This window comes from Cyprinodon tularosa, unplaced genomic scaffold, assembly GCF_016077235.1.
Source record: "Cyprinodon tularosa strain WSP-4 unplaced genomic scaffold, ASM1607723v1 ctg107, whole genome shotgun sequence".
In the NCBI taxonomy this organism is placed as follows: Eukaryota; Metazoa; Chordata; class Actinopteri; order Cyprinodontiformes; family Cyprinodontidae; genus Cyprinodon; species Cyprinodon tularosa.
In genome coordinates, this window is record NW_024037860.1 from 3902896 (window position 1) to 3914780 (window position 11885).

The window sequence follows — 11885 nt, forward strand, 5'->3', positions numbered from 1 at the left end:
TAACCGGTTTTCCCCACTCAGTGAAACACCCACTGAGAAGCCCACTCTGGTGATTGGCAGCTCCATAGTCAGAAACGTGGCATTAGAGACACCAGGGACCATAGTCAAATGTTTGCCGGGGGCCAGAACGGGCGACATCAAATCCTACCTGAAACTGCTGGCTAAGGATAAGGTTAAATACAATAAGATTGTTATTCACGTTGGCGGTAATGACACCCGGTTAAGTCGATCGGAGGTCACTAAAATTAGTTTTGCTTCGGTGTGTTAGTTTGCCAAAACAATGTCGGACTGTAATTTTTTATGGTCCTCTCCCTGATCTGACCAGTGATGACATGTTTAGCCACATGCCGTTATTCAACCGCTGTTTGTCTAGGTGGTGTCCTGAAAACAACCTGGGCTACATTAATAATTGACAATCCTTTTGGGGAAAGCTTGGTCTGATTCGGAGAGACGGCATCCATCCCACTTTGGATGGTGCAGCTCTTCTTTCTAGGAATCTGGCCACTTTTATTAGTCCTCCAAAACCCTGACCACCCAGAGTGCAGACCAGGAAGTAGAGTTGTAGTTTAACACACATCTCTGCAGCTTCTCTACTCTTACCCACTCTTTACTCCATCCAGACCGTGTCATGCCCATGACCGAAATCAAATAAATTAGCAAATATTCCCAAAGGAGTAAATCATGATAATCTAATTAAAATTAAAATAACTCTAATTGGGGAAAAAGTCAAAATGATTAAATGTGGTCCGTTTAACATAAGATCTCTTTCCTCTAAAAGTCTGCTAGTTAATGACTTGATTAGTGATAATCACATTGACTTATGTTGCCTCACAGAAACCTGGCTGCAGCAAGAGGATTATGTGAGCATAAATAAGGCAAATCCTTCAAGCTATTTAAATTTTCACATACCCAGAAGGTCTGGGCGAGGAGGAGGAGTAGCAACAATCTTCCAGTCTGACTTACTGATTACTCCCAAGACAGTTAATACCTACAACTCTTTTGAACATTTAACCCTTAATTTCCCTGATCCATCATGTTAATACTGGACTCAGTTGATAAGATGACTGGAGTCTGCTGTGCTATTGCCTGGTTGGAAAGAAAACCTGCAGCCACACGGCCCTTTCTGGAACCACTTTGACACCCCTGGCCTATGGGAACCTACCTAGTGTGGAAAAATAGTTTACTGCTGTATAAGAGGACCATTTGCAAAGCAAGAGCAGCATATTTCTCCTCATTAATAGAGGAGAATAAGAATAATCCTAGATTTCTTTATAATACAGTTGCCAAACTCACCCAGAGCCATAGCGTAGTTGAACCGTCCATTCCACCTGCTCTTAAAAGTAATGATTTTATGGGATTCTTTATAAATAAGATTGATCTTATTAAAAATAAGATCATTAGCACTCCTCTATCCGCGATTGTATCTGAGGTAGTCATGGAATCTGAACCGGGTTTAGACTGCTTTGATCCAGTTGAACTTTCAGAGTTAGCAAAATTATTGTCTTCATCTAAGCCTTCAACTTGTATGTTAGATCCAGTTCCAACAAGGTTATTTAAGGATGTATTCCCTTTGATCTCCTCCTCCATTTTAAATTGTTATAGAGATATGTACCAAAGGCTTTTAAGGTTGCTGTAATTAAACCTCTGCTTAAGAAACCGTCTCTTTACCCAGATGACTTGGTCAATTATAGACCTATATCCAATCTTCCATTCTTAACCAAAATTCTTGAGAAAGTAGTTGCCAAACAAGTTTGCGATCACTTACACCATAATGAACTTTTTGAAGAGTTTCAGTCTGGCTTTAGAGCTCTTCATAGCACTGAAACAGCTCTGGTGAAAGTCACTAATGATATTCACATGGCCTCAGATAATGGACTTGTATCTGTGCTCGTCCTGTTGGATCTCGGTGCTGCATTTGATACAGTTGACCATAATATTCTGTTAGAAAGACTTGAATATTGGAATTAAAGGTACAGCACTAGACTGGTTTAAGTCTTATCTATCTGATCACTTTCAGTATGTTCACTTTTATGACATATCTTCCACATGCTCAAAAGTTACCTGTGGAGTACCACAGGGATCAGTGCAAGGACCAATTCTCTTTACTTTATATATTCTCCCAATCGGTAAAATTATTAGACAGCATTTTCACTGTTATGCTGATGATACCCAGCTATACAGTGGGACAGCCTCCAAATCATTCAGGTTCTGAGGTTGTCGCCTGGCAACTTAAATTTTAAACTCCCTCCAAAGATTTTCAATTGGATTCAGGTCTGGAGACTGGCTAGGCCACTCCAGAACCTTGATGTGCTTCTTCTTCAGCCACTCTTTTGTTGCTTTGGTGGTGTGCTTAGAGTCGTTGTCGTGCTGAAACACCCATTCTTGACCCATTTTCAGCTCTGTCACTGAGGGAAGAAGTACAGAATTCCACGATACATGGCCCCGTCCATCCTCCCCTCAATACAATGGAGTTGTCCCATGCCCTTGGCTTAAAAGCTCCCCCATGCCATGATGTTGCCACCACCATGCTTGACGGTAGGGGTGGTGTTCTTTGGATTGTACTTTGTGTTCTTTGCCCTCCAAACACGACGAGTTGAGTTGAGGCCAAAAAGTTCTCTTTTGGTCTCATCTGACCACATCACCTTCTTCCAGGCCTCTTTTGAGACGTCCAGGTGAATGGAGAACTTCATGCGGGCCTGTACATGTTTCTTCTTGAGCAGGGGGGCCTTGCGTGCGCTGCAGGATTTCAATCCATGACAGCGTAGTGTATTACCAAGCGTTTCTTTTGTAACTGTGGTCCCAGCTGCCTTCAGTTGATTCATCAGGTTCCCCCCTTGTGGTTTTGGGATGATTCCTCACCGTTTGCATGATCAGAGACACCCCACGAGGCGAGATCTTGTGTGGAGGCCTAGACCGAGGGAGGTTAGCGGTGGTGTGCTGCTTCTTCCATTTCCTGATAACTGCACCGACAGTTGATCTTTTCTTTCCAAGTTGCTTTCCGATTCTCTTGTAGCCCATCCCAGCCTTGTGCAGATCAACAATCTTGTCCCTGATGGGCTGGCGGCGACGCCGTCTCTGACCAAGGAGAGCCTCTGCAGGGGGCCGGCGGCTTCGCCGTCTCTGATCAAGGAGGGCCTCTGCAGGGGGCCAGCGGCAACACCGTCTCTGACCAAGGATGGCCTCTGGAGGGGACCGGCGGCAACGCCGTCTCTGACCAAGGAGGGCCTCTGCAGGAGGCTGGCTGCGATGCCGTCTCTGACAAAGGAGGCCTCTGGAGGAGGCCAGCGGCCACGCTGTCTCTGACGAAGCAGCAGCACCCACCTTGGGGGGCACCGCCTCTGACGCAGCAGCAGCAGTCTCAGAGGGGGCCGCCGACTGCGGCACAGGAACAGCCTCAGAGCTAGGGAAACTGGCCCGCTAATGGACCCGGGAGCTAGGGAAAATGCCCCATGGACCCGGGAGCTAGGGAAACTGGCCCGATAATGGACCCGGGAGCTAGGGAAACTGGCCCGCTAATGGGCTCTGACACTGGGGACACTGGCCCGCTAAAGGGCTCTGACACTGGCCCGCTAAAGGGCTCTGACACTGGCATGCTAAAGGGCTCTGACACTGGCACGCTAAAGGACTCTGACACTGGGGAAACTGGCCAGCTAAAGGGCTTGGGATGTGCTGGCTGATGGGGAACTGATGGAGGTGGAAGGAAAGGGAATAGATCTTCCCTCTCCCCATAAAAGAAGCCCCATAATTGAGACTCCTCTAGATGGGGAGCTCTGACTGCAGGGGGTGTAATAATGGACACTGGACTAAACCTAACTACCTGTGAAGCTAGCTGCTGGTCATGAAGGTGGCGACTGAAACTAAGGGAGAAGCTAACCTGATGAAGAGGGGAACTGAAGCTGGAGTTGGGCCTACCCACCAGAGAGGGAGTGGAGGCGTCAGGCTGACATGCCGGAGAGGGGGTGGAGGCATCAGGCTGACACGCCAGAGAGGGAGTAGAGGCATTAGGCTGACACGCCTGAGAGGGAGTGGATGCGTCAGGCTGACCCGCCGGAGACGGATTGGAGGCATCAGGCTGATCCACTGGAGAGGGAGTAGAGGTGTCAGGCTGACCCGCTGGAGGGGGAGTGGATTTCTTCCCCCGGCGGTGCTTACGCTTGGAGGAAGCAGATGGCATGGGGGGGACCAACAGCTGGTGATGGTGGAGGAACCGGATCGGAGGCAATTGACAGCAGAGTAGGAAGTAGATGATGGTTTGGGTGGTGGAGGTCTGTTGAAGAGTTGGGCGCTGGCTGCTTGGTGGTTCCACTCCAACTCTTCAAACAGTTCTGACAACACTTGGGGAGAAATGAGTATGGAGTTTGTGAGGAGAATTTGCCTTAGTTGGCCAGCTGCACTCACCCTCTCCTTAGGCGGGCTGAGACTGGCAATAGTGTCCAGAGTTTTTCTCAGCTTGAGGAAGACATCCCTTAGGGTGTCCAGACTGGGCTCTGCTGGGTCCATTTTGGTTGGTTCCTATTGTCAGGGTTTGGTTGTGGTTTGGAGGACCCAAATGCAGAGGCAGAGAGGCTGAGGAGACTTCTTAGAGTGTAATGGAGTGAAACAGTAAACAAAGGCAGGAATCCAAAAATCCAACTAATAATGAAAAGCAAACCGGAACTATGGAGACATCTCGGGGAAACCAAACACGGGGAGCCAGGGAGAGACGAGGCAGGAAGACAACAGCATGGGAAGACAGCAATGACAAGGTACCAACAAAGAGTGAGAGCAGAGGGAGAGCATAGCTGACTGAGACAAAGGGAGGGCTAACGAGCTGACAAGGAGCAGGTGTGAGAGGAGACAACGAGGGAGCCAATTGGAAAGGAACACACACACACACACACACACACACACACAAGAGGGTAACAGAGGACAACAGAAAAACATGAGAACTAACAAATCTAGAAATTACAACAAAAAGGAATTAAACCAATAAAACTAGGAAACATGGAGCAAAGTAAAGCACAATAGAAACAAGACCATGAAAGTATGTTATTGGTTTACATACAATTTAGAGTAAGTGAAATCGGGAAACAGGAAATGACATCCTTATGTTCCTGCCGGACGCCATCTTCATTCCTTAGGTGTGGTGCTTCAGCGTCAAATGGTGAGTAATCTTGGGTCATCCTTTTCCTACTTACATATATCTTACATCTCTCCTACCTTGTATCAATGAACATTTACTTATTTGACTCCAGATATTGGTTATGGATGAGAATGTTTTCATTCACTTCACAAATCTCTGAATAAAATGGCTTCCTGGTCCTGTATTTTTGACATTTTAAGTTGAAATGTCTTTTTGACAATTTTTTTTATTTTGGCAGGTCAAAGGCCCTCGGATAAAATGAAGTCTCCCCGGAAATCCTTGCATCTAAAAGAAGCACGTCACCTTACCCTCAGAGGAGGACTAATCAATGAACATGTAAGTTACTTTCTTATGTTTAATGTGCACCAATGTAAATTCTCTAAATTAAAGGATTATGGGCCGGATCTATCAAAGGTTTCTGTGTATAAAAACGTGAGCTATTTCACTGCGCACGCTAAAAAATGTACAAACTGATCTATCAACAGCGTGCTAAAATGATTTGGTCTTTAAAACGTGCTAAATAGCGCCTCTTATCCATTTAGTACTTTTTCTGCAATGAATATGCAATATGGGGCGTTTACACGCAAAAGTGCGTCTTGTGGGAGGAGAACATGTAAATATATTAATTTAGCACTCGCAAAGTGATTTATTAAACCTGAAAGCAATTTTGCTAACGGTATCTGACTCTATATTTAACATGTTTCAAAAGAAGGTGCAAATGGTCTGTATGCGTAATTGCGCACACATGGCAGCGGTTATTGTCGCAAGAAGGAGACATCGAAATGAAGCAAGGAGATGCAGAGAACGCATTTTTTCACTCCGTGTGAATATTTTTGGAATGAACGAGGAAACGATCATCAAAACATATCGTTTATCCAGCATTGCCATTTTGGAGCTGTTGGGGGAACTCCGAATGGATTTGGAGCCAGCTACAAGGAGGACCCACGCAATACCAGATATCACAAAACTCCTTGCAACATTGCACTTTTTTGCATCTGGGATCTCCCAATCTCGTTCTGTCCGATGTTTTAAATGCCATGTCGCCCGGACGCCCTAACGGAGAACCCCGACCTCATCCTTGCGCCTGTGAAGCAACATGCCAATGCTGCGGGGATGCGTTTTTTTTTTTTTACTGCAGTGAAGTAGAAATTCAGCCACATACCACCTTAGGGAATAAAGGTTGCCAAAGTGTGTATATATATATATATATATTATTATTATTTTTTTTTTTGGAGGGGGTGGGGGTGTCACTGTAAGATTAAAATTTCTTAATGCACTAGTTTGCACAAACAACAAACTACTTTGCCGCAAACCACAAAACGCGCAAAACCATCATTTAAATAGGGCGTCTCCAACAGTTTTGCACCTGCCACCAGTTACACAATCGCTCTTGTTGTTGGGATCTGGAGAGGTTCCACCTGTCTCCAGCAGAGTTCGCTGCGGATCCTCCTGAGCTGAGCCTTCGACACACCTGAAGCCCATCTCATCATCAGGAGGATCCTCTACTATATAAGCAGCCCTCAGACCTCGCATCAACGCCGCAGTGTTTATCCAGTTTGGTTAGCACCTGAGCCTCACTACCTCTGAGAAATCTTTGTAGCTTCTTGTCTCTTAGTTGGATTCTAATTCCCCTTTTGTCTCTGCTTACAGGAAACCTGTTTTTGCCCTGTAAGCTCTGGATGAGCTTAACCTGTCGAGCCTGCCCTCTGAGCCAAACCTGAAGACCTTCCTCTGGATTCCCATGCTGCTCTGGACTAAGAGCTGGAAAACCAAGGTCTGTCCAAACGCTAGATGCAAGATGCTGAAGCTGATATTGAACTCTGCAGAATCAAACAGTCTCTGGACCCAACAGTGCCTCTCTCAAAGCCAAACCCGGACTCTTCAAGGTAGATCTCAGAAGATAACAATTCCACATTCATCAGCTACATGGCTAACTGAACTGTCTCCCCTACAGTCTCCTGTGAACCAGTTCCCCAGACGTGAACCAGTACCTGACTCATTTCCATGTGTTTTTGTCAATAAACTCATTTAAACCTTTTCCCTGTTTCCCGTGGTGTTCTGCATATTGGGCCTCTCTGAACCAATCATGACACTTGTTAAATCACCCGCAAACCATGGTTCAGCCCCTCGCGCAAAATTCCACTTTGCGAGCGCAAATTACTGCACGCAAAATTGGATCTTGATAAATCCGGCCCTATGGGTATTACTTTTAAGCAAAGAGACATGCTGTTCTTTACGGCAGGAAGTGGCCACAAGCATGAAAAAAAGAAATTGCATTGAGATTCTTTTTTATGCGACCCTCATGTGATCAACAATGCTGAAATACAACTTCTTTTTTTATCATATTCATTAGCTGATGATCATTGAGTGTACAACTCCATTGATATCTAATGTTTTGTTTTGTTTTCCAGGCTTTAGGGAGTCAAAGATCTTGTGGTCATTGTGTCCATCTCATTCTCATAAACAGTGCCTTATGGGAATTTCTTGAAATTAAGACACACTTGGACTCATTGATGAGATATTAACTCATTATATTGAGTTACTATCTCATTATACTGAGATAGTATCTCAGTATAATGAGATATTATCCCATTATAATGAGATAGTAACTTAATATAATGAGATAGTATCCCATTATATTGAGTTAGCATCTCATTATATTGAGTTACTATCTAAGGGATGTTAAAACTTTAACCTTCCTAACTTGCCTCTGTTCGATGATTTTTTTGAAAGGTTTTTCATGTTCTATCTTCAGCAGTGGATGACTTGTGAAGAGTTACACTACCTGTACCTCTACTGTCTGGGTCAAGAGAAGAGGTTTTTCTTTAATATAAATAAATCTTTTGAATCCAAAAGGTGGTCTGATTGTATGCATCATTCATATATTGTTAAATAGAAAATAGAAAGAAAAACTTTGGATAATAATCATAAAAATACATAAATGTTACGCATCTTGATTGAATATAAGCTTAACTGTTATGTATTTCTAATACATATACATTATTAATCTAGAATAGGTAACCTGATTGAAGTCAATCATTTGATATTAATCATAATACATAAATCTAATGCATTTTGATTGAATTTAAGCTGAATTAGTATGTATTGAATAGGTAACCTAATTACTATGTGATTTAAACACATAAACTTGATGTATTCTGAATACATAATCTGATTAATATGTATTTATAAAAAATAAATTGTACTGTAATTAATACTGAATACATAAACATGGTGAATATTCATTTCAAATTAATAGGATTAATTACACTGACGTATATGCATCATGTAAAGTTTATCAGGTACTTTTATGTTCAAAATGTTAAAAATATTAAATGGAACTTTGTTATTTAATTATTTTACATAAATTTTAAGTTAGGGTTAAATATTTCTGTGAAAGTACTAAGTTAATCTTCCTCAATGTCGGAGGGGAATCACATCATTAATGCTGCCGCTCAGCTGAGTGTGTCTGAAACGGAGCATGACTGCAAGTTTTTTATTATTTTGTTGTGTTTCGTTTTTAGTTTCCAAGAAGAATTAAACCAGGATTAATCCAGCATTTAATGAGCCTATTGGGTGTCTGTAAATAACACAGAGGCCAAACAAGTGAGTCAGAAAGCTCCCAGAGCTGAGAATTTACCTTTAGCAACCAGACCAGGCAACAGAAAAACACCATCAGAGGGTTAGCACCAGCTAAATGCTCTGATATGTTTAACAGGTTACTTACATTAAATAACTGTCTTGGTTCCTTCATCATGTAAACAGATGATCCGCCGCAGATTGAGAGTGAAGTGAGTGTTTGGAACACCAGAAACAATCAGATTTCTAATATAAGATGGAGCTTGGTTGTTTAGGGCTTTATAGGTGAGAGGGAAGATTTTGAATTCTATTCTTGTCATGATTCTTGGCATGAGTGCTAGTTTGATTCAGGATTCAACACACCTGTCAGCTCTGCCCTGTTTCCACTCAGCCTCCATCAGATTTTCCCTCTTACCTAACGGTATAACCAGCTCTCAGACCAGTGACTAGTGTCAGATTATTACGAGTATTCCTGTAAACCTGCCTGCCTGACCCCTATCAGACCTGTCTTAGTGTCTTTTGGATCTCTGACCTGTATTCTGTGTTGCAGTTGCTGATTCTGGTGAATCTCTCCCAACCAGCGCCAGTTTCATTCCAATAAACTGTTTAAACATCTCTTGCTTCGGTTGAATCTGGGAAGCCATTAAAAGGAAGCTAAAAATGGAGGAATATGTACTCATTTTAAAGTTTTTATAGGAACTATAGCTGCAAAAGGAAGAAATATAAAAATCTTTGAATGCAAGTGAATTTTATTAAAGGCGTTAAGCTTTGGTCTCAGATAAGGAGAAGCATGAGAACCAAACAGGAAGTGAAGCCTCTGCTATGGTAGGATTTTCTTCTCTTGTGTCAATTTCCAGATGATGTTGCACAGATTTCAATGGTCTGAAGCTTTTTCCACACCTCCTGCAGATGTAGGGACTCTGGTGTGGATATGTAGATAGGTTCTCAGAGAAGATCTACGAGCAAATCTTTTCCCACACTGATGGCAGACGAAAGGCTTTTCGCCTGTGTGAATGTATAGATGGCGATTCAAATCTCCTTTCGTGCACACTCATAGCAGAGGAAAGGCTTTTCGCCGGTGTGGATAAGCAGGTGTCTTTTCAGACAGTAAGAGCTCTTAAAACCCTTTCCACAGTGGTCACAGCGATGTGATTTCTCAGAGATATTCAGCTGATCCACATGCTGCTGACCTTCACAAAATTGTTCATCCACATTACTGATATCCATCTGTAAGAGAACAAAAACGAAAAAATCCATCAACTATTTGGCACCACTGAATATAGTGTAAACCCCTTTTGATGCCCAATGTGGACCAAAATTATGGTTCTTCATAAGAAAAGCTTCAACTCAGAATGACTTACTGGAGCTTGAGACATTGCTTGGATGTGTATGTCAGTGTTTTCTCCTTCTTTTTTGACTATCCTGCTTAAAGAAGAACAGTTTAGTTATTTTTACCTTTTACATAATAAAGTCAACACATTATCAAATTTTAACTGTACCACCACACAAAAAGCAGTCAAATAAGTTATTACACAAATAAACATATCACGAAAACCAACAGTTAGTTGCTATTTATATATATATATATATATATATATATATATATATATATATATATATATATATATATATATATATATATATATATATATATATATATATATATATATATATATATGTGTGTGTGTGTATATATACATACATGTATGTAGGATAAGAATAAAATATGATAAGGATGATATGTGTATGCTATCTAAATAATAAGTGAAAGTAAGTCTTTGAACAGGTTTCTCTAGTCAGATGGTGCATTAGACCAGGGGCTCATTTCCTGTTTCCAAAATGCATCACATAAGACCACTGAACCAATCATCAATCGTCCCACTTTACTCACATTCACCAAAGCAATTATCAAGAAGCAAAATTTATTTTGTAGTAATCATTCGTGGTGTCGTGGTAAAATGAAATTTAAAATTACATAACATTGCCTACCTAGGAGAAGGTGTGAAGTTCCCAGCTTGCATCGATGAGGTGTGCAGTAACACCGAGGTAGTTATTATTGACAGATATGCAGTGGTCAGTACTAAACATGTTGCCTTGACCAACTTCTCATCTTTCGCGGCCTTCTCTGCGGCGTGCTGGGCATGTATGAGCACCTGTGGCCATCTGGAGAACGAGCTCGAGCCCATCATCTTCAACCACGCTGACAGGCTTCCTTAAAAATAAATTTACCCTTAAGCAAACGTGGCGGCTTTATAGCTGCATCCATGTTATCATATCACCTGCATCCATGTTATCATATCACCTTCAAAGTGTTAACAATAGGCCTGCACACAAGACTGATTTGTTCACGCCCCCAGATAGGCATCTGTGCTATGTATATAAGGGATAAAAAGCAGATAAAGTTGAGGGGTGCCCACTGAAGGCATAGTTACCATATGCACCGCCCACCACTGGTTAGAGTTTCATATTTAGATTACATAACAACCATTTAAAGACATCTATAATTATGGATTATTCTCATGAGCACCCTGAAGCTACCACATAAAAAGACCCATGTTTTATTGTCATTACACGTCCGGATGAATGAAAAATAAGCTCTCAGGGCATCAAAATAATCTGTCCTTTAATAACGTTATAGTGAACACTAATAGGAAGATATTTTCAAACCTAAACCTATTTTCTTTTAATGTGTTCATAGATAAAGCTTTGCTTTTGATTTAAATAAGCTGTTATTATTTTGATAGGATGTAAATGTAAAATTCTAGTTAATAAATATTTAACTTTTTCATGTTCTTATAATTTTCCTTTGTAGGAATATTACAATAAAAATTAAATCGACATCAATCTTTATAGCAGTATTAAAGCTTGGGTAAATATGGGTCGGGGTGAGGGCCCAATATCAATGTCTTTCATCGGGCCCCAAATTCCTTGTGGCCCCCATGGTTTTGCAAAGTATTATATAACTTTCAGTTGTATCATTGGTCGTGCTGTTCTTTTTACATCTCTTTGCAGGTGATGAAGCAGACTGAAGATGTTTTATCGTTATCTCCCTTTTATCTCCTCTTTCTTTCATCTTTTCTCCTCTTTTTCTGTTTTTCCTTTCCTGTTCTACTTACATTGCAGTGTACATATAATCTGTAATACTCCCTGCATGAATTATAATAAAGCAATTTATATACATAAA